At 41.4% G+C, this 24686-nt stretch overlaps 1 pseudogene across 1 annotated transcript; it reads right to left on the bottom strand.

Moving 5' to 3' along the window:
• Nucleotides 1–7834: 7834 nt before the first annotated feature.
• On the bottom strand, nt 7835–23514 carry LOC310877777 (striatin-3-like; annotated as a pseudogene). The gene is made up of 13 exons (XR_014571104.1): nt 23406–23514; nt 21165–21186; nt 20923–21052; nt 20312–20434; nt 18812–18954; nt 18544–18722; nt 17259–17288; nt 15487–15519; nt 15235–15356; nt 14890–15057; nt 13683–13829; nt 12761–12859; nt 7835–9647 (listed from the first exon to the last, which is right to left on the bottom strand). The product of XR_014571104.1 is annotated as a striatin-3-like (transcript).
• Between the last annotated feature and the right edge of the window lie 1172 nt (nt 23515–24686).

Genomic DNA, 24686 nt, shown 5'->3' with positions numbered 1-24686 from the left:
TGTACTTTATACAACAGTATATGGAGGTAAATGTACTTCATACAACAGTATATCCAGACACACACAGGAAACCATGCATCCTGCTTTTTTTCTTCCTTCAAATAGAGATCAAAAGAAACTCTACATTGATGCTAAATTAAATTCATATTTACATTTCAGCTTCAGTTAATTCAGTTGTTCTCAACGCTGTCGTGTCAAGGACCCCCAAATTATTATGTATTTGGCGACGGACCCCTGAATATATTGAATTTATTTCAAGATGTTTGGAAAACAGCAGATCTACCAGCTCACCACAATGCGACGCGTTGTGAGCTTGTAGATTGTCTATTTTCGAATTGTATAGAAAGTGTTTGAAGTGATTTTCATACTTTAGTAGGCCTAACACAATTGGCCGGGGACCCCCTGGAACCCCCTCAGGACCCCCAAGAACCCCCCCAGGGACCCCTGTGGGTCCCCAGACCCTCTTTGAGAACCACTGAGCTAATAGAACATGGTCATATTATGTTGGAGGAGTGTTTCATTTATGCTCCATTGTACGACGACGTCACACGGCAAAAGGTTTATTCTGTCTTTGATTCACACTTTAACTTTTATCTTTCAGGATAAGGATGGAAAGTTTTGTGGAGGTGCTACGCTGATTAACGACTCCTTTGTTGTGACTCACTCGGCCAGGTAATAAACATAGAGTTGAGATATAATTAAACACTGTTTATTATCTCTCTCTGTCTGTCACTTCATCTCTTCCAACCTGACCCTACTATTGGTCATTAGTCATTCTAGGTGCAAGATGTCCATATATGGACACAACATTCAAGAGGTCCATATGGACACAACATTGTGTCCATAATTTATAGAATCAGCCTCAGGTCTAAATGGCTTAAACCTTGTTTTCATTTAACCATTTAAACCCTGGTCCTATTGTGGTATTAATGAACCGAAAACAGCTGATCTACAAGTTCACAACGTGCCACAGCAACGTGTTTTCACCTTGTAGATCGGCTATTTTAACAATAGGGCTAAAGTGACTAAATATGTAATGTTTTAAAACCAACCCATAGCTGCTACTTATAGACAAATGTTAAATAGTTACTTATTGATAATGGAATTAAAATGAAATAATCATTTGTTTCTGTTGTCTCTCCAGCGAGGGTGACTATGTGATCTTCGGAGCCCACGACCGCAGCTCGACCTCTGAACCCACTCAGAAGATCATGATAGAAAAGGTATGAACTTCAATATGTCAGAACATATTACATAACGAGCGATACATTATAATGTTTATATTATAATTATAAATTTATTTATTATTCATTAATTATTATGAAGTTAGTGATTCAGCTGGTAGAAGTCCTTACTGCTTATTGTAGGTTAAATTCCAACAGCCAATGTGTCCTTTAAGCAAAGCACTGAACTATCTGCTCTTCAGTTCAGTCAAACATGTTCCATGATTTGTTGAAAATAGATCTACGAACTGAGCCTCTTTTGGAAATGTTTTGGAAACAGGTCTTATGTGTTTTTATCTAAACATGTGTCTGTTCTCTTTAGGTCTACTGGCATCCCAACCATACCAGCTTGCCTGCTCTTGGCATGAAGCTGGTCAAACTGTCCCATCCTGTCAACTTCACCAACCATGTTAGACCCATCTGTCTCCCTCAGGCTGATGACGTACTACCTGCTGGTTCTACTTGCGTCATAGCTGGATGGGGGCGGGGCAGAAGTGAGGAAAAAACACACACACATTCATACAGGCTGACAAGGAATTTGATTGGTCACATTATCAGCATGTACTGAAAATGGGGCGCTGTCTTTCTTTGACCAATCACAGCACAGCTTTCATGGCCTGCGATGTAAACAGATTTGCACAGCAGTAACGTCACTTCCTGACAGGGAATTAGGGCGGGACTTCCTGTACGTCTGCTTAGACACTTCACTGGAAATTCATCTCAATATTATATTCAGAGTAGAAATAGATCTACAAGATCAGAGCACATCACATGTTATGAGCTTATAGATCGCTATTTTTGAAAATGTGTGAACAATAAATACATACACCTATTGTCCCTATTTTAGGCAAACAAATGATTAAAAATAATCTATATATCTATATGTCTATATCTATATATTTAATGGAATATAAATTTCCTCTGTATTTATAAAGTGTGTGTACGTCCTGTGTGTGTTTCTGTTTCCCTGCAAGTTCTCCAAGAGCGAAATGTGACGGTCATCACCAACCAGCAGTGCAGAGAGGCCTCTGATTCTTACTGGCACGAACACATCACCAAGTATACGATCTGTTCGTCCGGTGTGACTCGTCCCTCCTGGGTGAGTGACACACTGATGGAAACATAACCATGATATTTATCACATAAAAACACACTCTGAACAACACAACTTCCTGTTGTTACAGCGTGACTGGTACGGGGCACTGATGTGTGTGAAGGACAGCGACTGGTTAATCTATGGTGCCATCTTTTATGGCGAACGTGATCTGAAGCCTGATCTGTACCACAACGTTCCTCTGATGGTCCCCTGGATCAACCCGGTCCCTGGTCCGACCCCGGACCCTGATCCAGAACCGTCCGACCAAGTCTGCTTCAAGAAATATGAAGGTTAATAATTCATAATGAAGGACAGCTGTTAACCTCTGAGAAACATCTCACACACGCTGATTAATTAACCTGTTAAAGCCTGGAGTAAATGTTCTCATTTAATTAGCCTGACTTAAAGCCATAAAAACCGGGAAAGCATCTGTTGTGTCATTTCAGATTTGGCTATTGGAGAAATAGCAGATCTACAAGCTCACAGCGGGTCACTTCGTGCCGCGCTGCGAGCTTGTAGATCTGCTATTTTTTAAATATATTGAAAGTGTGTTTTTGAAACAGCTTTTTTAATAATTTAGATAATTTTCTTTACGCAAATCTTCTCTTCTGGGGGGTCCCTGGCACAAAACATTTTCAGGTGAGGGGTCCACGGACAAATACATCATCATTTTGGGGGTCCTCATGGGCACGAAACAGTTTGAGAACTACTGATTTAGAAGAAAACTTGTGGAATCCTCCCCTCAGGTCTTAATGGGTTAAAGCATAATTTGATTAAAAACTTTACACTTTCCATATACGTGTCTCTCCAGGGTTAAAACGGTTCATTGATTTGAGCAGCAGTGTGATGTATTGATCAGATGGAGTTACTTTGTGCCTTTACAGAGAAAGCTTTTATAAAACTATTTTTCCTTCATGTCTCCTGGATGAAACGAGGTGTTCACTGCAGACAGGGTTTAACCTCTGACCTCTGATCATAGAATCAGGATTAAAGTGGTTAATTGCAGTGTGATGGTAGTGATCAGATGGAGAGAAAGCTTTTAGAATAGTATTTTTTTCAACTGTACCTTTATGCTTTATCACTGTTTGCAAATGATACACTACACACAGAAGAATAATGGTGTTCAAATGGTTCTTTCTTTATTTAGTGAATGGTGATTATTAGAGGGACCTTTGAATGTTTCTTTATAGAACCCTTCATTTAAATGGTTCTTTAAATATAACCTAGGTCTGAAAGGTCCTTCCTGGAACCAGTTTAGGTTCTAGTTGACACTTTTATTTTTCTGTGTGTGTAAACTAAACTAACAAGTGTGTTATAGCTGTAGTAATTACACAGGTGTAAAGATGATCTACACAGAATGTACTCCATGTACAGTAATGTACATCATATGGAGAGTATTGATGGAACTACAGGCATGTACTGTATAGTTAGACAGGTGTGTTGATTGTATATCTGTGTGATTGTGTGCAAATACTAACTAAACTAAACTAAACTATGGGACAGGAAATTAATAACTGGAACATTGGTCCCCACTGATAACACACTTTATTTTTAATATTTGATTACAAATGTGCAGCAAAAATAATATATTTTTGTAATAATATTTAGGGACCAATACTTTTTACAAATGTGTGGCCAAATAATAATATATTTTTGTAATAGCATTCAAGGACCAATATTATTATTATTTTTACTAAAGTAATGCTACAAAACCAGCCAGTCACTACAAGATGTTGAGTGGTCTGATAATGATGTACCGTGCATGTTAAAATCAGGTATATTGACATTATTTATGTCCATTTTCCAAAGCATACATTAATTTGTTTTTTCATACATTTAGGGGAAATAAATGCCAATTTAATGCCGACCAGTATCTGTCCAGAATTTGAACTATGAATGTCAATAAATGTCTCTTTATGTCATTCACTTGTGTCTTTTACTGTTTACCATTAGTTTTACCATGACATGTAAAACTAATTATGGGTTGGTTTGGTACGCTATATGGAAATGATTCCTGTCAGAGAGTCCTTTATACCAGAATGTTATTTATGAAATGAAATCCAGCGCATACAGTACATGGATTAAAGGAGGTGACAGTAGGTGTTACTGTAAATGTGCTCTGAGTTAATTTAACACGGTTTAACATGAATCAAACATTTATATGTCAGCTTTAGTTAAATCTGTTGTGTCACATGGACACTATAACAAAAGGCCTGTCCTGCAGTCCCCGAGGCTAGATCCCCCCCCCCCCCCCCACCCTCTTCTCCTCCTCTGCTGTGTCTACATGCCTTTCTTCATGTAGACACAAAAGCGAGCATGCAGGAATTAATGTTCCAGATAGGAGTCATGGTTGGCGAGATAAAATGGCTATTAAAGTTGAATTCCCGTGACCTAGCTTTGTTCTCGGTCGGTTCCTGTAAAAATATCTTCAGAAGATGTTGACAGCATCAGGGACCTGGAACATGTGATACGACAAACCACCTTATACCAATATTACTAAGTGAATAAATAAAGATGTTCTGTATGTGGCATAACTATACTGATTGTTAGTGGAATAAAAGGTTTGTACAACCTTGAATGTGTCACTTAGAGGAGTTCATCAAATAGTTTAACAGGAACATTTTATCAGTGAGACAGACAGTCACTCCCTTCAGAACAAGAGGCCATTCATGATTCAAGGTCTCTTAGCACAGAGATAAACAATACGTTTACAGTGCTTTTGGTACACATTTAATTAAAAAGTCTAAAGGGGTTCTCAACCAGTGGTCCGGGGACCACCAGTGCAGGTCCCCAGCTAAATGATGATGAGAGTATTGGTAACCAAATGGAACCTTAGAGATCTTTAACTCTAGCTGTAAAATGAAAGACTCTTATCCAACGATAACAAATGGTGGTCTGTGTGCATGCTCAAATGCTGAATAAATAATGGACCTCGATGTGTGTGTATGTGTGTGTGTGTGTGTGTGTGTGTGTGTGTGTGTGCGTGTGTGTGTGTGTGTGTGTGTGTGTGTGTGTGTGTGTGTGTGTAAAGCGGGGACTTAAACGGAATCTTCACTGTGTCTCTTTAGATAGAGGCTCAAAGTCACTTTAAAACTGTCAGGGAAGAAGACAGCATGCATCGCTGCTATGAGAGACACAGGGAGAGGAGCTGTCCATGGTTCTGAACACAACGTAACAGCCTCACAATGCTTTCCACCGTGGAGGAAAACCTGGTATTAGTTCTAAAACTAGCCTAGCCCTGGTCCAGTCCAGTGCACGAGAGAGAGAGAGAGAGAGAGAGAGAGAGAGAGAGAGAGAGAGAGAGAGAGAGACGCCCTGCACTGGCTGAACTGTCTCCCAGGAATGGGGGTGAATTAGCAGAGAGGCTGTTTACAACCAGAGACACAGGCTCTAAAAAAACTTTATTGTACAACAAAGGTGTCACACAAATGTCAGACGTATCACTAAATTAGTGTTGTGTGGCTTTTAATGCTGCTGTTCATGTTCAACGGTAGCCTATAGTCTGTTTATATAGGCTACATTAAAATATGCATCATAAACGTGTGATATTAATTTTAAACGTTTAAATGTTTTTGCATATAATCGGCCTTTTAACACCCCTGGTGGTCCGCGGACCTCACGTTGAGTTTCCTTTGTTATTTCTTTTCTTAAAAAAGGCTATAGGCAAAATAAGCTTCGGCTTCAGCCGAGACCCTTTCGGTGCCACCTCTTTGTAAAACTTAAATGCAAATGATGAAACTTATCATGTAACTGTACAGCACCGAAATAAACTATTCATTCATTCAGAACCACTGTTAGCCTACTATTAAAGCAAGTTGAACACAGAATGGTGCCCTGACCTAACCTGACTCCGCCAGTTGGGGCCGGTATTGAGTCACAACAGCCAGTGCAGTGGCCACCTGTGAAGCAAATGATCTTTCATGTCAGGTTAGCGTTGAACTGACCAACCTGCAGTGGCGGAGAAACTAACAGTAGCCTACTTATCAGGTCTTAATGGGTTTAGGCAACCTAGGTGCCAACATTGGCACGGGGGAGAGTGCTCACGGGCACACTGCTGGCGTACGTGTGAGAGAGACGTTTTCTAATTTTAAGATAAAATATATATTTAAAAAAAACTTTTAGTCGGCCTGGGCCTCCGTGCAGCGTGGCGGTCCGGGCCTGACAGCGGGTCGCGAGTTCGAATCCCGATCCCGGCGACCATTTCTGCGTGCCACTCCACATCTTTATCCCCATTTCCTACTTAGTCTACTGTCCTATAAAAAAAAGCATAAAAAAGCCCCCAAAACAAATATATAAAAATAAATAAAATGCTTTAGTCAGGGCCTGCATGGGCTGACCTAGCAGTCCAGGCAGACGTTGCAGCATTAAACAAACTGCCTCCCGATAGGATGGTTGTTGTGTATACTGTAGACTTCATATATTGTCTTGGTGTTGTGTTGTTCTGTGCTCTATAGCTATGCGTTTTTCTGTTGGAACTGTGAAGATGAAAATCCCGGAGGAGACAATAAAGACAATTATTATTAACGTAGTAGAGCCCGACCGAAACCACCTTTTTGCCAAGAAGCTAAAAAAAAAGGGGGAAAAAAGAAACAAAAAAGTTAATTAAAAAACTTAGATTTGAGTTTCTACTAGAAAATGTACTTATAAGCAGAACAATAGCTCATTAATTTAACCACGTAAGCCCTAATATTCAAAAAGGTTCTAAAATAGTCGGTCTGATAAAAAAAAAAAAAAGCCATTAATCACAACGGATCAGATATTTTTTTAACATTTATCCTATAATGGCATGCCTAGAATAAGAACGGCAGGCTTACAGTGGTCACTATGTCACCACTGTCAAAAAGTTAAATAATGGTAGGCCTACTGATATATTGGCCAAACTGACATATGCGCCAGGCTCTAGAACCTATGGAACAGGGGTGCCTAAAACACAAAGGCTATTCCCCTAAAAATAAATAAACCTAATATTTAAAAAATATTAGTGAATGTATTGGCGTGTTGAGTGATTGACATCAAGAAGGGCCAGTCAGCTCACTTCACGGCTACTGTATAGGCAAACCCAGTGTTTAGGCGCAAATGTCAGTAGCATTACAAAGTTATACAGTAGCCTACATGAAAATAACTACCAATTAAACGTTTTCCCCTCCATTTCCCATCCCTAGTGTGTTTGTCGTATATGTAACGTCATCAATGCTATTCCAAAGCCCCCTCAGGTATATTTTCAAAGTATTTTCAGCAATGCATACGCAATGCATAGCCTACGCAATGCATACGTTTTTGGGTGCAGGGTCGGTAGATATGAGCTGGTCATTTTAAAAATAGTTCTCGTGTTCACGTGTGGGCAGTGCGCACCCCTAACCCTGACAGCTATTATCTATAGTATGGATAATATCCGTTACCAGTACACTCAACTGAAAGTAGAATCACATCACAGTAGAACTTAAAAGCAGTACAACAGAAAACACTAAAGAACTGAGAGATCTTGAGGTATTGAAAATATACTCGGGAATAACTGTTAAAATAGAACCGTTTAATAATTAACCTTTAAAAGGGAAATGTCATGGTCTTCATCAGCCAGAACAAACACAGAGTCTGAACAGGCTGCGAGTACACTTTACAACATTTTATATTATAGACATTTTATATATACATTACTTTTCAGCCGTTCTTTGTTTTGCTTCTCTGAGACACAATCTTTCAAACCTGTCGTTTGTAAAACAAATAAAAAGTACAAAACATCAAACTGATCAGAATGTTTGTTTTTTAGTTTTTCCTCCTCGTTTCGGAAGACTAGAAAAAATACTTTGATGGTACTAATCATGGTACTTGATCGTGGGTATGAATCATGCAATTAGACAAAACAAAAATGTCGTTTGGTACACCACACATTTTTAGCATGTTTGAAAATAAAATAGTTTTACAGAATAAAACAAAGGTTTTAATGAATCCGTATGACCATTAAAATATGCCCCCACCCCCACCGCACCAAGCTACACACACTCACCTGTAACCTAGCAACTGTTGCCACGGTAACTAGTTGGTTGTGCCTGATGAGACAAGATTTATTTCTGCAGTGAGACAGATTGTAGTCCTGCATTAAGACAGGATTTAGTTCTGCAGTGAGACAGTTTGTAGTTCTGCAGTGAGACAGTTTGTAGTCCTGCAGTGAGACAGATTTTAGCCCTGCAGTGTGTGAGACAGGTGTAGACATATGTGCGGGGGCGGGGCTATAGCAGAGAGGATTCTTAATTAAAAAACACTTTATTTTACACTAATTATGTTAAATATGCAAATAATGCTTGAAAAGGATGACAATGATTGGCCAAAAACAGTTAATTTTCCCTCCACAATGACAACGAGCAGGGGGGCGGGACTTTAAAACGCCGGGTCACCCACCCAGAGGATGGGAACGTGGCCATGGCAACCACTTCCTCCCCCCCCCCATCCATCCATCCCATAGGCTGTAGCATTCAGGAGCAGCAGTGTTTCAGTTGAAGGGTCTTTGTGTGGTCCTCTACACACAAATGGTTCTCAACGTCCGGCCCGGGGCTCCACCGACAGTCCAAATGGACCCTTGCGGGTCTGGAACTCTGAGGGTACAAACGCAACCAGATGGACCTGTCTTACAGGTGGGGGCCCCTCCAAAATAACCATCATATTTGAACTGGGGGCCCCTCCAAAATAACCATCATATTTGAACTGGGGGCCCCTCCAAAATAACCATCATATTTGAACTGGGGGCCTCTCCAAAATAACCAACATATTTGAACTGGGGGCCTCTCCAAAATAACCATCATATTTGAACTAGGAAGCCCCCAACCTGACAAGCACTTTGAGGAGGAGGCTTTCTTTACATTTAGATTGACTCGGCTCCACAGATTAAATATTGTGACAATAGCAGATCTCACAAGCTCACGACGCCTCAAAATAGATCGCCTATTTTCAAAAATGTATTTCTTATATTTCAATTCGGCCAATGTTTGGCGACCCACAGGTTGAGAAGCACTGGATTAGACCACCACGCCAAAATTAAAAAAATCTGTGGGACCATACAGTGTAGAAACCCTCGGTGCTAATGTGACTCTCAGAGCGTAGAAACTGAATCCACTCAGAGTTACAGAGGCCGTTCCATCAGGTGGTCCCCAGACCAGACTCTCCTCACACGTAGACCCTGGCGAGGGTGTCGGCCCCCGCCGAGGCGATGTAGGCTTTGGAGGGGTGAAAGGTCACGTCGTAGATGGCGTCCTCGCTCTTCTTCCTGTGCGCCGTGATTTCCTGAACGCACGTCTTACTGTCCAGGTTCCACAGGCGCACCGAGCAGTCGTGGCCTGAGGGGGGGGCGACACAGACCAAGACGTTACAACCATGGATATAAAAAAGAAAATAGATTGACCGCTGCAGTTGGTTTGAGCCATGCGTATCCACGTGAGGGCGGACGTGCTCCGGAAGTCACGCTGCTACTCAAGTGACTACTGACCAATCACAGCGCGTCTTTTCCGGGACTTTCAGATCCGAATATCGCAATGTCCGCTCTGTGACGCACGCGGAACACTATTCATCACCTTTATTTATACTCACAGTCACAAGAGTCGCAAGTACAGGTTGAGGGCAAGCCCTTATTTTCAATGTAGCCGGTATAGTCTTGGGGTGCCAGACTGTTGCCTCTCGGTCTGGCTATGCAAGACCAGTGAAGCAGCAACACGGAAGCTTGCCCTCACTTTTGCACATACGCCCCAGAGGGTCGTCTACCTTTCTATGTCTATGGTTACAACCTCTACTGACCACCGGCTGAATCCCCTTGTAGCAGAGTGGCTCAAAACCTCTACTCTGTCTGATTACCTAAAAGTGTAATATCTGCCCCGAGCCATAGGGAATTCCCTCTGGCTTAGTGGTTAAGATGTTGGCTGTTAATGTCAGATGTTGGCTTTCCACACGGGAGACCCGGGTTTGAATCTCGGGCGTTACACAATCACAGCTTCATAGCACACGACACCAAAACACACTATAATTACTATTTAGATATTTAGCAGACACATGGAATAATAGCAACAAAAAAAAAATCTCAAGTTTAATCGTTCTAAATGTTGCTGCTGTTCCACATACAGAAATCACAGATTTGAGGCATTAACCTTTTGCTTTTATGACATTTCTGAGACCATTCACGTTTATGGAAGATGCTTCAAAACATGTATTCTATTGCTAGTTTGATCACTTCACTTTGAACTTAAAATAAGTAACAAATAACCAAAAATAGCAGATCTACAGGCTCATGTGAGAGCTTGTAGATCTTCGGTGTGCAACATGCTGACATTCTGGCTTCCATGGAATCCAAATGACTCAAGACTTTAATCCATGTAGACACTTACCGGTATCCAGAGTGAGGTAAACACAATTCAGAGGACAGTGTAGTGTCTCAAATATTAGGATCTCTGGTAAACCAATAAAGTAGCATCTGTCTAAACAATGTGCTAGCAGCTAGTGTACAATGTACGATTCTCATCCCCCTCCCCCCATTTAATCTGTAGTTGCTGAACATTACATTTACTACCTTCAAAATCGCTCACACTTTAACTTTAACTTCCATAACTGCTGTAGCTTTAAACAGACAACATCAAAGTGCTCGACTTAAACCTCTCTTAAAGTCTCTCTATAGTAGCAAAACCACAAGAGTAAATTAACTGGACAGCCAACTAGTGCTGCACGATTCTTGCTCAAATTTAGAAATGAGATATCATAGGTTGTCTGAATCTAGATTGATCATTTTATTGATTAATTGTGCAGCACTACAATGTACTATTGAAATGTACTATTTGAAAGTATAGCATACCAGGCAAACAATGAAGTTAGCATCCATTGGTCCACAAATGTACACTCTTAATACAGTAAACTAATATTATATAAATACAGTAAACTACTGCCATGGTTGCATTTAGTCTCTCTGCTCTTCTATCGAGATTATTACTTAGAATCCCTGTAGGACACCTACTGGTTGATAAGAGGTACTGCCTGGAAGGCCAAATTCAATATCTCCCCTTATTAACTCTCAGAGTTACAGACCCATAAGGGTCAATTTGGTTCTCAATAGGGTCCCCAGACCCTACTTTGAGAACACACTGGGAAATACCTAGCCTGTCGAGTGTCTACAGTACACAGACATACTGATATTTGGCATTTTTGGTTTACCTTGCATACAACCATTCCATCTTATAAATGTATACAACCATTCCATCTTATAAACTCAGACACTTGGCCCAGGCCGTAGCGTAACGGTCTGGGCACCGGACTGGTGATCCAGTCGCGGTGTGCCGCGGGTTCGACTCCCGGACCCGACACGGCCATCATCCCCCCATCTCTCTCCCGTTTCCTGTCAGCCTACTTTCTATCCCTTAAAAAATCAATAAAGGCGTAAGCCGCAAAAAAATATCTTAAAAAAAAAAAAAAAAAAAAACACACACACTTTTTAACCACATTCATTATCGACATTTTAACCACTTTCATTATAGACATTTTATCTGCCAACTGACCTTTTGGCAAGACCATAAAGACCTATTCATACTACAGTTTTAGGTGATAAGGTGACCACTGAAAACTACAATATGACGTCAATATGACGTCATAAGCCACTCACTGCTCACCCAAACACATCTCTCGGTTTTTACTAACCACCGCTTCAGTGGTCTCCTTATCGCCTAAAACTGGAGTATTATGAAGGCCTTAAACCCGTGGTCTCGCCCCTCGACGGCAGCAATTATTTGCTGTTGCTTTGTTGGACAAAAATATCCTCTTTCAGTTTCCATCCGTTACCACGAGTTTTTCATTATACATGTCTTTGATTCTTAATTTAAACGTGGCCTCAGTAAAAAAGGAACATCTCGGGTGTAGTGTAGTTGTTATTGAGCATGTTCTTTTTTGTTTTGTTTGTTTGTTTAATTAAAAGAAAAGTTTTTAACGTTTAATGTTTAACAAATTCATCATCAACAACCTGAAGGAGGCCGAACGAGGGCAGAACAAGGAGGAAAGAGCCTGCTTTGTGGTCGGTCTGGGACAAATCAGAAGGCTGACTACACAGATGTGTGGAAACAAGGCGTACAGTATGTGATTAAATAAGCCCTCAATTCATTTAATTTAATTACATTGTATTGATTGGGGCATTGGGGTGTTGTGCTAATTGGCTTATTTCCATCGCTCAAAAATCTTTTTTTTAAATAAATCCTCTCTTCATAATGTAAATAGTATCCCAAGCGGCACACTTTACTACTTATTTCGATGGAAATACGTGAATTAGCACAAAAACCCAACCTCCATTGAGGGCTTATATTACAATAATGCACTTTTGCATAAAATAACACCTGGACCTCTTTGGTGGGGACGTAACAACTACAAATAAAGGTAAGAAAGTCTTCTAGCATGGAATTCCCCTTTAATGCAGTCAAAGTCTCACCTGACTTGTTATCAAAGAACTTGATGTGTCTGTCCTTGTGAGCTGTGATGGTGATGGGCAGCGTAGGGTGACTCACCACCCTGTTGATGTGGTTGATACCTGACACGACACAACATGACACAAACATGGTTGATAGTTGATAACCGACAGTTTATTATTATCACTGCACTGTGTTACTACCGTGTGTGTACTTGCATTGTGATATTTGTGAGGGCCAAATATTGCCATGCAGTAGAAACAGACATTGTGAGTAGGCCAGACAGTGTCACCATGACACGTGAACGCTGAACGCGTGCAATGATAGTCAACGGCCAGCGTGTTCATGTGTTTGGCTCAATCAATCCCAGAATGCACTCTGTTCCTACCCGGAAGAAGCAGTGAAATCGCCTCATGCGCTTTTGAGCAACTTAATGCAAGTGGATGGGAGGAGAAATCTGGTGACGTCTCTATTAATATATACTCTAAGGTGTGAGGCAGAAAGGAGGGAGGAGCGAGCGCACACACACAGGGTGCTGCCACACTATCAAAAGAGCCGCGCACGTTTTCGGCTGCGCGCAGCTTAAAAACCGGGTTTTTAGACAGCTGGTGGATGGAAAAAAGCTCCACTTCCGCGGACGACTTGCGCGATGGCCAGATTCCCGGTAAGGAAACGGGGACACACTGCTCTTAAAGAGACAGGCTGCGTTTTCACAGCTTCGGCCATCATATCGCTACACTATATGCAATACTCCACCTTTAATTACAGTATATATTTTGCGAATCTGCGCTGATCTCATAAATGACCCTATGAAATCCTCAGGACAGAAATCCGTCCCTAGGACGGAGAACATTAAGCCCTGCAGTTTGATACGGCCACTTAAGAGTTCAAAATGTTTTTTAAAGTTAGACGCGTGTGTGTGTGTGTGTGTGTGTGTATTCGTACTTGTATCTCCTTGCCCGTGGAGGACCAGGGTTGGCTGTGAGGTCTCCAGGTCAAAGGTCACTATATCTCCACTGCTGAATGATATCACCATGTGGGCGGGGTCACAGCCGATGAAATCTACTGACGTCGGGATGCCGTGTTCCACACACACACACACACACACACACACACACACACACACACACACACACACACACACACACACACACACACACACACACACACACACACACACACACACACACACACACACACACACACACACACACACACACACTTTAAATGTTTATTTATGTCCACATTTATGTCCACATAAGTACAGGAATACCTTGTACAAAGGACATAAACACTGCCAGTGCAGTTTGACAGTGGGAGAGCAGCCAGTTACAACATGCATGGACGGCAAAGCTTCGTTACATACAGTACAGCTGACATGTCGGACACAGGGCAGCAGAAATAAATCATGGATAAAGGAAACAACGCCTCCTCCAAATTGAGCGGCTTCCTATAATGGCTGAAACTGAGCAATACCTCGCTAACTGCTTGGCTCTCCTTTTGGAAAGGCCGGCCATTTGTAAGCCCCTCACAACCAACTTATGCACATGCCAAAGATAAAAACTAAAAGTTTACATCTGTAGCCTAGCTGTGAGATGGTCTGCACTAGGTGCTGATTTGGTTAGAAAGGCTTCTTCCAGGCTATAGTCAAAGCTACAGCCGACATCGAGAATGAACACCTCTCTATGGCTTTCATTTACAACAAGGACACCAGGGGTGTTAGCTGAAATGTTAGAAAACACAGAATCATCATTACACAGGTTAAACATCCTTGGCTTCACAGTAGAATGCTTATAAAGCATAATGGAGGACCTGAAAATGGAAGAGATGTCTTTCGATATCAAATCTACTATTCTGTCATGCCTACTTATGTAAACATGGCAACCATTTAAGATGTGACACACACACACACACACACACACACACACACACACACACACACACACGTACGTTTCAAATTTCTTTGTCAAAATGTCAGGTCAAAAGAGTTTCAACATTTTATTTTCTATACAATCTCACATCTACAAGTCTATTTACAAGCTTGTAGCTTGGTGAAGCGCCTTGGTGAGCTTCAGAGCTTGTAGATCGGAATAACGTCGACAAATGTACATTTGGTGTTTTTATTTAACACAGGATCCATCAAAGTTCCAACCTGTGTTAGCAGAGAAGGTGTTGATACATGGCTCCTTCTCCTCCGGGTTCCACAGCTTGACTGTTCCATCCGCAGAACACGACAGGAGGCGGTTCTTAATGCCGCTGTAAGCCAATCCCCACACAGCGTCTGTGTGGCCCGCCCAGGAGCTCGCCAGCACCGTGGGATCTGATTGGACCACGGCAAAAGGAAAAGGGGAGGGGTTAATGGTTACGTTTGTCATTATGTTTTGTCAGAGATTTTGGCCAATGGGTTCAACTTCAAATATACAGAAATGGAGTGCTTGGATCCATTAAGGTGCATGCGTTGTGTGCATGTGTGCGTGTGTGTGTGCATGCACTATACCGTAGTTCTGGTATGGGTCAACAGTAGAACTTGGTACGTTCCAGCAGCAGATGGTAGAGTCCACTCCTCCAGTAAAACACTGAGCTCCACTGGAGCTAACAGCTAACGACAACACCGCTCCGCTGAACAAACACAAGGACAAGATAATCACAAACACAATGTATCACCTTAGGAGGAGTTTGCATGTGTATTGTTGCAGTGTGTGTGTGTGTGTGTGTGTGTGTGTGTGTGTGTGTGTGTTTTGATGCGTACCTGTGAGCTCTGAACGTGTAGATGGGCTTAGGGCTGGGCGATATGACGATATATATCGTATTTTCGATAGAAAATGTCTATCACGAAAAAAAAGCTATATCGCTTATATCGCCGTTTCGCTTTACGGCAGTATTTTACGTCACAGCGCTTATATACGGCATGCCCAGCAGCCCACCGCGCGCACTGAAAACAGTGAGCCAACACCTTTCGGATGTCTTCTCTATTATATACTCTAAGGCCAACACGACCACAACACAAGCCGAGGTGGTGCTTGCACCTAAAAGAGGGAGATGATGATGATGGCTGACGAGATTCAGAGCGGTGTAAGGGGCACGTTCGGAAATACCACACCGGAGCGAACTCATCTATCAGTTTGCATTGCACAGTGCGCCTAGTGCGCTATTTCCGAACGCGCCCTAAAGTAACCGGTCATTCACTGTTATAAATGCAGGTTTCATGTTGGGTCAAATTGATAAATTGCGTGAGCCACGCATGTTTTACACAGTTGAACAATAAGCTTGTCCGTCGTCGGGTGCACTGCAAACTTCTTCCAAGACGAAGACGTTCCTCTTACCTGTGCAGTCCTCCTGCTGCGTCTGTCTTGTTTTATTGTTCCAAATAAATTATTCCATTTGAAAAGTCCTTAATTCAGCAACAGCTTACAACAACAACACAAGACGCTGACTTTGTTGTGATCATCAAAAAAAAAGGAAAAGAAAAAGCCCCACTCGTCCTAGACTCCCATATACGCACAGCTGTGGGCATGGAGAGTTGACGACAAGATCGCGTTCTCTCTCACTCTATCGCCTGTAGTCAATTAAACATCGTTAAGCTGCCCAACGTCTTTAACAAACTAAACTATAACTACAACAGAACATGTTGATTCCCTATACAGAGCTTAAATGAACTGAAACAACTGTAGTGACAAACTGTGACATGAGATATTTATTTTTTCCTTAAGCCAATTTAATGCAGACACAGGCCTGTACTTCTGTGTCTGAAGGCAACGTCTTATTTCTTTCTTTTTTCTTTTTAATTGTCATAATAATAATAATTATTAATAATACTAATAAAACTTTATTTGTATAGCACCTTTCATGACATGAAATGCAGCTCTCAAAGTGCTTTACAGAGCAATGGAGAAAAAAAGAAAAGCAAGGCAACGACATTAAAAAACAAGCAGTGATGCAATACAGTGAGGACATGAATAACAAAAAATAAAAGATCAATTAAAAGCAATGTTGTAGAAGTGGGTCTTGAGCTGTGCTTTAAAAATGTCTACAGAGGCTGAACAATTGAGTTCAGCCTCTAATTATTATTATATACATTTTATTTTGTAATATTTTTGTACTTGCTTTGGGCCTGTCTGTGCATGGGAAGGGCATCAGTATTATATTCATATAAGTAGACTGGATAATGTGAATTTAATTGTCTTTTGAGTGGTGCAACCATTATAGACAGCTATGTGTGTCCCTGTCCCTGTATCCGAGCACGAAATAGCATAACTATTGTCACCACCAAGTGTCACTGTTGTGCAGCCTAACACAGACAGAGGCCAGGGAGGAGAGCTTGTACAGTACAGTACAGTACAGTACAGTACAGTACAGTACAGTACAGCCCAAGTACAGTAAAGTACTCGACCTGAACAAAAATCAATTCTTTTAGATAAAAAAATAGGTATCGTAAAAAATATGCTATATCGTGAGTATATCGTTATCGTGATAAAATAAATTCTATATCGTGATATGAGATTTTGTCATATCGCCCAGCCCTAGATGGGCTCCACATCGAATGAGGCACTTCTATAAAAACACAGACAGCTTCATGAACATCATTATCATAATCAGCAGAAATATGGTCATCATCACAGACAGACCACAAGTCACCGTTTTCATTTCCTCCCCAATTATGCCAATCCCTCCTCATGTGTAGTGATTAGTGAAGTCGTGGTCACTGCTGACCCCTAGTGTTGGTGTTGGGGAAGGCACAGACAACCACATGAAACTCCCTATTTTGAAAAAACATAGTTCAAATAGTCTACAAGCACACAATGTGTCGATGTAGATCGGCTAGTCGAACCATTTAAAAAATGTTTTATCAAAATATAAGTTTAGGTATAAATTTTGCCCAAGATAGGGCCAGAAGTCTCCAGCCCATGGAATGAAACTAAATCAAATCTCGTGACTGAAAATGACTGGAAACCACAAATTGAGGCTTTAGCCTTTGCTTTCATGACATTTGTGAGACGATTCATGCTTATTCTGAACATGTATTCTATTGCTAGTTTGACCACTTCAAATACTCTTTAATTTTAAAATAACTAATAACCGAAAGTAGCGTTTTCGGTGCGTGCCATGCTTTCATAGAAGACATGTTAGAAGACACATTGGACAATTGTGTTCGTTGGAAGCGGAAGTAGGCATGGGATGATAATCGTTAATCATGAGGAAGAAACCTCACAATAATCATATCGCACGGATTACATTGAAATTGTCCTCCATAATGTCATACATTACACTTTTCTTTTCACAACCATTTCACGTTTGTTGAGCTGCATATGCGGTACCAATAGTCTTAAACCCTCAATTCTTAGGCAAACAGAGCTGCAAAGAGCACACTAGGTACGTTTGTTTTTCCACTCTACACCAAATCTATTTGCCAAAAGAATTACGATCTACAAGGCAAGCTGACAAGCTTGTAGAGTGGCTATTTCTTAGCAAATGTTCACCCCAGAATATGGATGATGGTGGGGTTCAAGTGGTTAATATAAAATGCCATTTTAAGAGTTTTAATATGTTGATCATCACGATAATAGCGTTACTTGCAATTAGCTTGGCCACATAATGGATATCGTCCCATCGCTATAAGCGGAAGCAACTGCAGAGGAATCAAATCACAGTTTCCACAGAGGAGGGCAGAAACTCTATCCCTGTGCCACCCAGACGGCCCTATGTGAATTAATGTAGTGTCTACTGTATTGTCCACTGTCTGAATAGATGTCGTAGTAGTAGCAGCAGTACAACCAGTGGTAGTAACAGCATTAGTACCTATACGTACTTTTTAGTAGGTAGCGTTTTGGTGAGGTTCCACAGCTTAACTGTGTGGTCTTCAGAGACGGTGATCAAGCAGGGCTCCACAGGATGGAAGGCCAGACAGCGGACTCCGTCAAAGTGGCTCCGCAGGACGAACTGAGGACTCCACGTCTTACGGAACGAAGACTCCTTATTGGACAACAGCTGTGGAGGAGTAGGATGCGTCAGTGAACCGTGTGTGTGTGTGCGTGTGTGTGTGTGTGTGTGTGTGTGTGTGTGTGTGTGTGCCTTACGTCGTAGCTGTAGTCCGTCTCGTCGTTGGTAACCGTGAGGTCAGCGAGCTCACCCAATCCGAGGACGCTCTCTAGGACGTCGTCTGGCCCCGCCCCCAGCATGAAGGACTTCCCACTTCCTGTCGGGAAGGACAGCGGCTCCACTGAAGCCAAATTCCAATACCCAATATCTCGGCCACTCGCTCACTCACACTCGCTCACTCCAGCATGGCAAATGACGGTGAAATTGGTGACCTGCCAAATATGTGACCATCTTGTTCACACAACTATTACATGGAAGTCTTTAAATACCTGGCCTAAATACAGTTAGGTTGAACTCTGCTAATGAACAAACTGCAACAATTGACATTAGGACACATTTACATTATGTGATTGTCTACACAGTTGTCACATATTTCAGCAGGTCACCAATTCCACCATAACACCACCTTGCTGGAGTGACTGAGTGAGAGTGAGCGAGTAGCCGAGATTCTGGGTATTGGAATTTGGCTAGAGAGAGAGAGAGAGAGAGAGAGAGAGAGAGAGAGAGAGAGAGAAAGAGAGAGAGAGAGAGAGAAATCCAGATTCACTTCATGGTCACGTACATGAAAAACGTACACTCAGAAGCTCCAATAAAACATGATCATAGCTAAGGTGGTCATTGTTGGGAGATAATTCACTGACAGGGTGATTAACCACCGACGTGAAGTTTAGTTAAATGACATTGTGTGTTAGTTTACATGGCTGTCATGTTTAGTTAAATGTGTGTTGTGTGTTGTTTTACATGGACGTCATGTTGGATACAGCATAAAAACCAAGCAGCCCAGGTACTCCGAGCCTTTGATTAGGCAGTGGTCTGTTATAGAGCGGAGTGGTCATTATCAAGGAATAACACACCAGTGAATTTGGCAACTGACCAATCAGAATAAAGCATTCAACCAAGCCGTGTACTAACACATTATTATGTTATTATATTATATTATTAAAAACCTAAATAATGTAAGTCAAAAGTGCAGAATACTCAGAAGTGCATAGTATGGAAGGTTATTGCACATCCACACAGAGAGAGAGTTTTCTCAGTGACATGACAGAGCAGAGATGTCGCTGTGATAGTTGAGTCACTATCTAACAGTAGCTACAACACTAGCTACACTACAACACTGGTTTAATCTATCTGGAGCCACACAGATGCTTCCGTCATACCGTCTGGACTCTGGACCACTAGCCTGGCCCAGCCAGCCTGCATAATGTCTGTTTTTTTTAATAATCGGCCAGTCCTAAATGGGTTAAGGTGTTTCTTACATTATATTTGCTGGTTCAACAAACCATTCGAGGCGGTTTTACCAAGAGAATGTACATTTTGAGCCCTATGTTCAGTGTCTTGCTCAAGGACACTTTGATATTAGAAACCCCTTTGAAGCACAAGGATTCAACCGGGAACTTTCTGATACCCTACACCCCTGTGTACTGTTCTGTCATAGTATACAGTTTTGTGTGTGTGTGTGTGTGTGTGTGTCTCACCCCATTCCGTTCCGTCTCCAGAGCGGCCCCCTCCCCTTCCCCCTCCAGGTAATCAAACTCCTTCATCACTTCCTCCTCCTCCTCATCGTCACCTTGCTCTGTAGCCAGACCCTCGTTACACACACACACACACACACACACACACACGCACGCGCACGCACGTTACTTTTCATCTTTTGTGTGACGCTGTAGTATGATCAAGTAGGGCGTTAATGTACGAAAAAAACAGAAAAGGTTCAATATGGAGATGAGAGGTTTATCAGATATAGTATATTTGGAATGGTTTGGCTCCGATAGTAGATCTCTGACTTCCTGTGACCAGCTGTGACATCAGTCAGTTATAACATATCCATGTATGACTCCACATTTGGGCAAGGTTTGAGCGCGACCAGAGACTCTTTGACTACCATTAGAAAAGTACAAAGTTATGCAACTTTGTACTTTTATAATGGTAGTCAAAGTGTCTCTTAGTAAACGTCAACAGAAAAACAAAAAGCCATTTAGGTTTCCCCGGGCCATTCTAGAAGAGGGTCTGTGAGTCTTCGTGCTGTAGTATGATCAAGTAGTAGGGCCTTCATTTACTAATTGTGTGGGTGTGTGCGTGCGTGCACCTTTGTTTTGTGTTTCTTCGGTCTGTGTTTATCTGTGATGTCATCAATAATGTCTCCCTCATCATCCTCGTCTTCATCGCTGTCGTCTGCGTTCTCCAGGAAGTTAAGCGTTTCCAACACGTCAGGACTCCTACACGCGTGCGCGCGCACACGCGCAAATGATTGCATAAAGGATGATTGCATATCATCTCTGTCAGTGGAAGCATAAGGGGAGATATTGAATTTGGCCTTCCAGGCAGTACCTCTTATCAACCAGTAGGTGTCCTACCGGACCACAGTATAAGAGCAGAGAGACTAAATGCAGGGTAAACACTATTACTATTTGAGTGACTGTACGTTTGTGGACAAGTGGATGTTCATTGTTTATTTACCTGGTATGCTATAGTTACAAATGTACAGATGGTTATTTCAATAGTACATTGTTCATGGATCCTATAGTTTCTTGCTAAATGCTTAAAGGACCACTTCACCACTTTTCAACCTATCTTCATATAATTGGTCCTTACTGATGATCATGATAAAATAGCACCATGTTTTTCCACACAGTTCAGTCTAACTACCCACTTCATATTCATGTGGAATCTAAGGGTGTTTCTCAGGTAGGCGGCGTAGGCCTAATATCTCTATAACTCAAAACATCTGGAATGACAAAATATTGTTCTATAAGTCTTCTATGGTAACCATAGTAGCCAATACTATCAATCAGCAGCTTATTCTCTATTTCAGATATTTATTTACTTTTTTGAGCAGTGTGTTTCCATAAGCTGCTGATTGATGATTAATCATTGAGAATGGCACACGAAAAGCAGTGTATTCTACAGCATGTACTTAAGCCATACTGCATTTAGACTGTATGGGCCTATAGAATACAATAACATGTACTTAAGCCATACTGCATTTAGACTGTATGGGCCTATAAGCCATATCTCCAAAACTGGTGGGTCAAACTGAACAACCAATATGTCAATTTGAAGCTATGATTCCCTGCTTTCATATGACATGAAATATCAACTATAGATGTAGTAGACTAAAACCTAAAGACATTAAAAGACATTTGACAGGTCATTGATATATATCAAAAATAACAGAGGCCCCAAGGTTGATCCTTGAGGCACCCCGCATTGCATGTGAAGAGGAGGAGAATTAGTTCCATTGTAGGCTACAAATTGCTGTCTGTCTTCAAGATAACTCTTGAACCAGAGAATTGCATTGTTTTTCACTCCAATATGAGATAGTTTCTGGAGAAGAATATGGTGATTGACCGTATCAAATGCCTTGGATAAGTCCAGAAAGATACCAATAGTATTTTCCTTTCTATCTCTAGCTTTACCATTTTCCCCCTCACTGAATGTATCTTTTCCCTTTTTGCTTCCTTTATGATGAATTCCTGTTCTTTAACTATATAGAAGTGTCTATTTGTATGTCTCTAAATGTTTTGATGAATTGAACAAGGTGGACCCTGTTGTAAACAAGTGTAATGCTTAATTGGGTCGTCCACTCACAGTTAACAGTCTTTGTATTGAGTTTGTGCTTGAAATGTACTGTAATTCTGCAAACTGTTGTTATTTCAATTCAATTCAATTGTATATTTCATTTACTAGGTGTATACGTGCCATGTATGTAGAGTGCTTCTTTCTGAACCCGTACTGATGTGTATAAATAATGTTGTGCTTATTTAGATGTTCAATTAGTCTATGATAAACCATTTTTTTGAGTATTTTGGATATAGCAGGCAGAATGGAAATAGGTCTATAATTGTTGAAAATGGCTGGGTCATCATCTTTGTGAATAGGGATGACCTTGGCTATTTTTAGTTCAGAGGGAACTATTCCCTGTTCCAATGAAAGGTTGAAAATGTGAACAAGAGGTTGTACAATATACTCATGAATGGTTTTCAACAATTTACTATCAATATTATCATAACCTGGTGAGGAATCCTTCAGAGTAGCAGCGGGAGAGTACACCAAGGTCACTGGCAATCCAGTGCACCCCATGCACCACATCTTGGAACTTCACCTGACCGTAAGGTCATAGAGAGAAAGGGTGAAAGCACTAACTATGGGCTTTTAGAAATTAAATGCCCATCGAAGGATAGCATCACACTGTGTCCCTACTTGTCCAAGCAGGCAGATGGCAGCTATAAGCTAAAAGAGTGTCACGATTACTACTATCAGATAATGGGGCAGCCTGGGCTCACTGGTATGTCATGGTGTGATTTATTTGTTAAATGTGCTGAAGACCATCACCTACAGCGGATACACTTTCATGCAGCAAAATGGGAAGAGATGAAGAACAAACTTGATGTTTTTTTTTACTTTGATTACTACATTAACCACATGTCATGAACCCCAGCATTTCTATTCTGGGCACAAAGGGGGTGCAATAAACTGAAACCTCAAATGACCTTGTCTGGACTTTCTGATTTGTGACACATTGTGAGCTTGTAGATCAGCTATAGTAAAACAAAGTATGTCATCACTCACCAACAATACTACCCTGTTGGTCGTCTTCTGGGGTTTTCTCCAGGTTACTGGATGTGGAGGCCTCATCCTCATCGAAAATCTCATCTGAGTCTGTAAAAGCACAACTCATGTTAGTTGACTATTTTTTTTGTTTCTGAATAATAGTACCTGCTGGGGCAAAAATGCATGTTACAACACAGCGGTCTTGATAAATTAAATGTTCCTTGTGTACCGTTTTTTGGGGGCCTTTCGACAGCCACCTTGTTGTTCCCTTGTTGGCTTAGAGTAGACACTTTCACAGCAGCCATGGGGTTGGGGAAGTCATCTGTAGGCTTTCCATTCACAAAATGCTACAAAGATTAAAGAAAAATAAGTTTGCATTTCATGATATATATCACTACAAAACATGCTCATGTTTTGCAGTGAAATATTTGTGTGAATAGACGTGATAACAATACACAGGTAAATACATATTAGTATGCTGGCAATGAAGGTTAAAATGCTAGTAATAACGTGTTCTGTGTAGTGTAGAAATGTAATGCAAAGAAATAGCATCATGATTTACAGACATTGTCTGAAGCCTCTATAGCACTAGTGCAAACATGTATTGTATACACAGGATCACAATGGAAAGGAGCATGCACCTGCTGTATTTGTATGTAGGCAGACTTTACAGTTTTGAGATTAGCTCATGTCTAACAGCATATTATCAACCTTAACAAGAGCCCTATGCCTACCTTGGAGCACACATATATGTGATTTAGTTGAGCATAGGGTCTCCCACATTGTTTGATCCACTGCCTGCATTTCTCTGGTTGGGATTTAGGTTTAGGGAACGGGAAAAAGACCACTCCCCCCTCCAGACGATCAGGGTACAGAGTGTCTGACTTGCAGGTTCCGTCTTCCGTGGGCACAACGTTTCACCATGTTCTGAAACAACGACAATGGCATTTTAGTCTAAATGTACCTACTGCCAAAGCTTGATTATAAATCACATAAAAGTTAACGTGCAGATGGCAGATGGCTTCTTGGTTAGAGTGGGTGACAATATTATCACACGAAAAGATCAAATTACCTACCTAGGTTCCATCCTGGAGGCCAATCTTTCCGGTGATAAAATGGCCACCAACGTAATCAAAAAAGTCAATCAAAGAACAAGATTCCTTTACAGGATCTCCTCACTGGTCAGCAAAAACACCTTGAAGACCTTAACAGGAGCCCTCGTACAAGGTTTCTTTGACTATGCATCCACCTCTTGGTACAACAGCACCTCAAAGGCCCTTAAAACAAGGCTCCAGACCT

The sequence above is a fragment of the Protomyctophum parallelum genome, assembly GCF_964188405.1.
Source record: "Protomyctophum parallelum genome assembly, chromosome: 20".
Lineage (NCBI taxonomy): Eukaryota > Metazoa > Chordata > Actinopteri > Myctophiformes > Myctophidae > Protomyctophum > Protomyctophum parallelum.
Note: the sequence above shows the minus strand (reverse complement) of the source record. Positions and strands in the feature narration are given on the sequence as shown.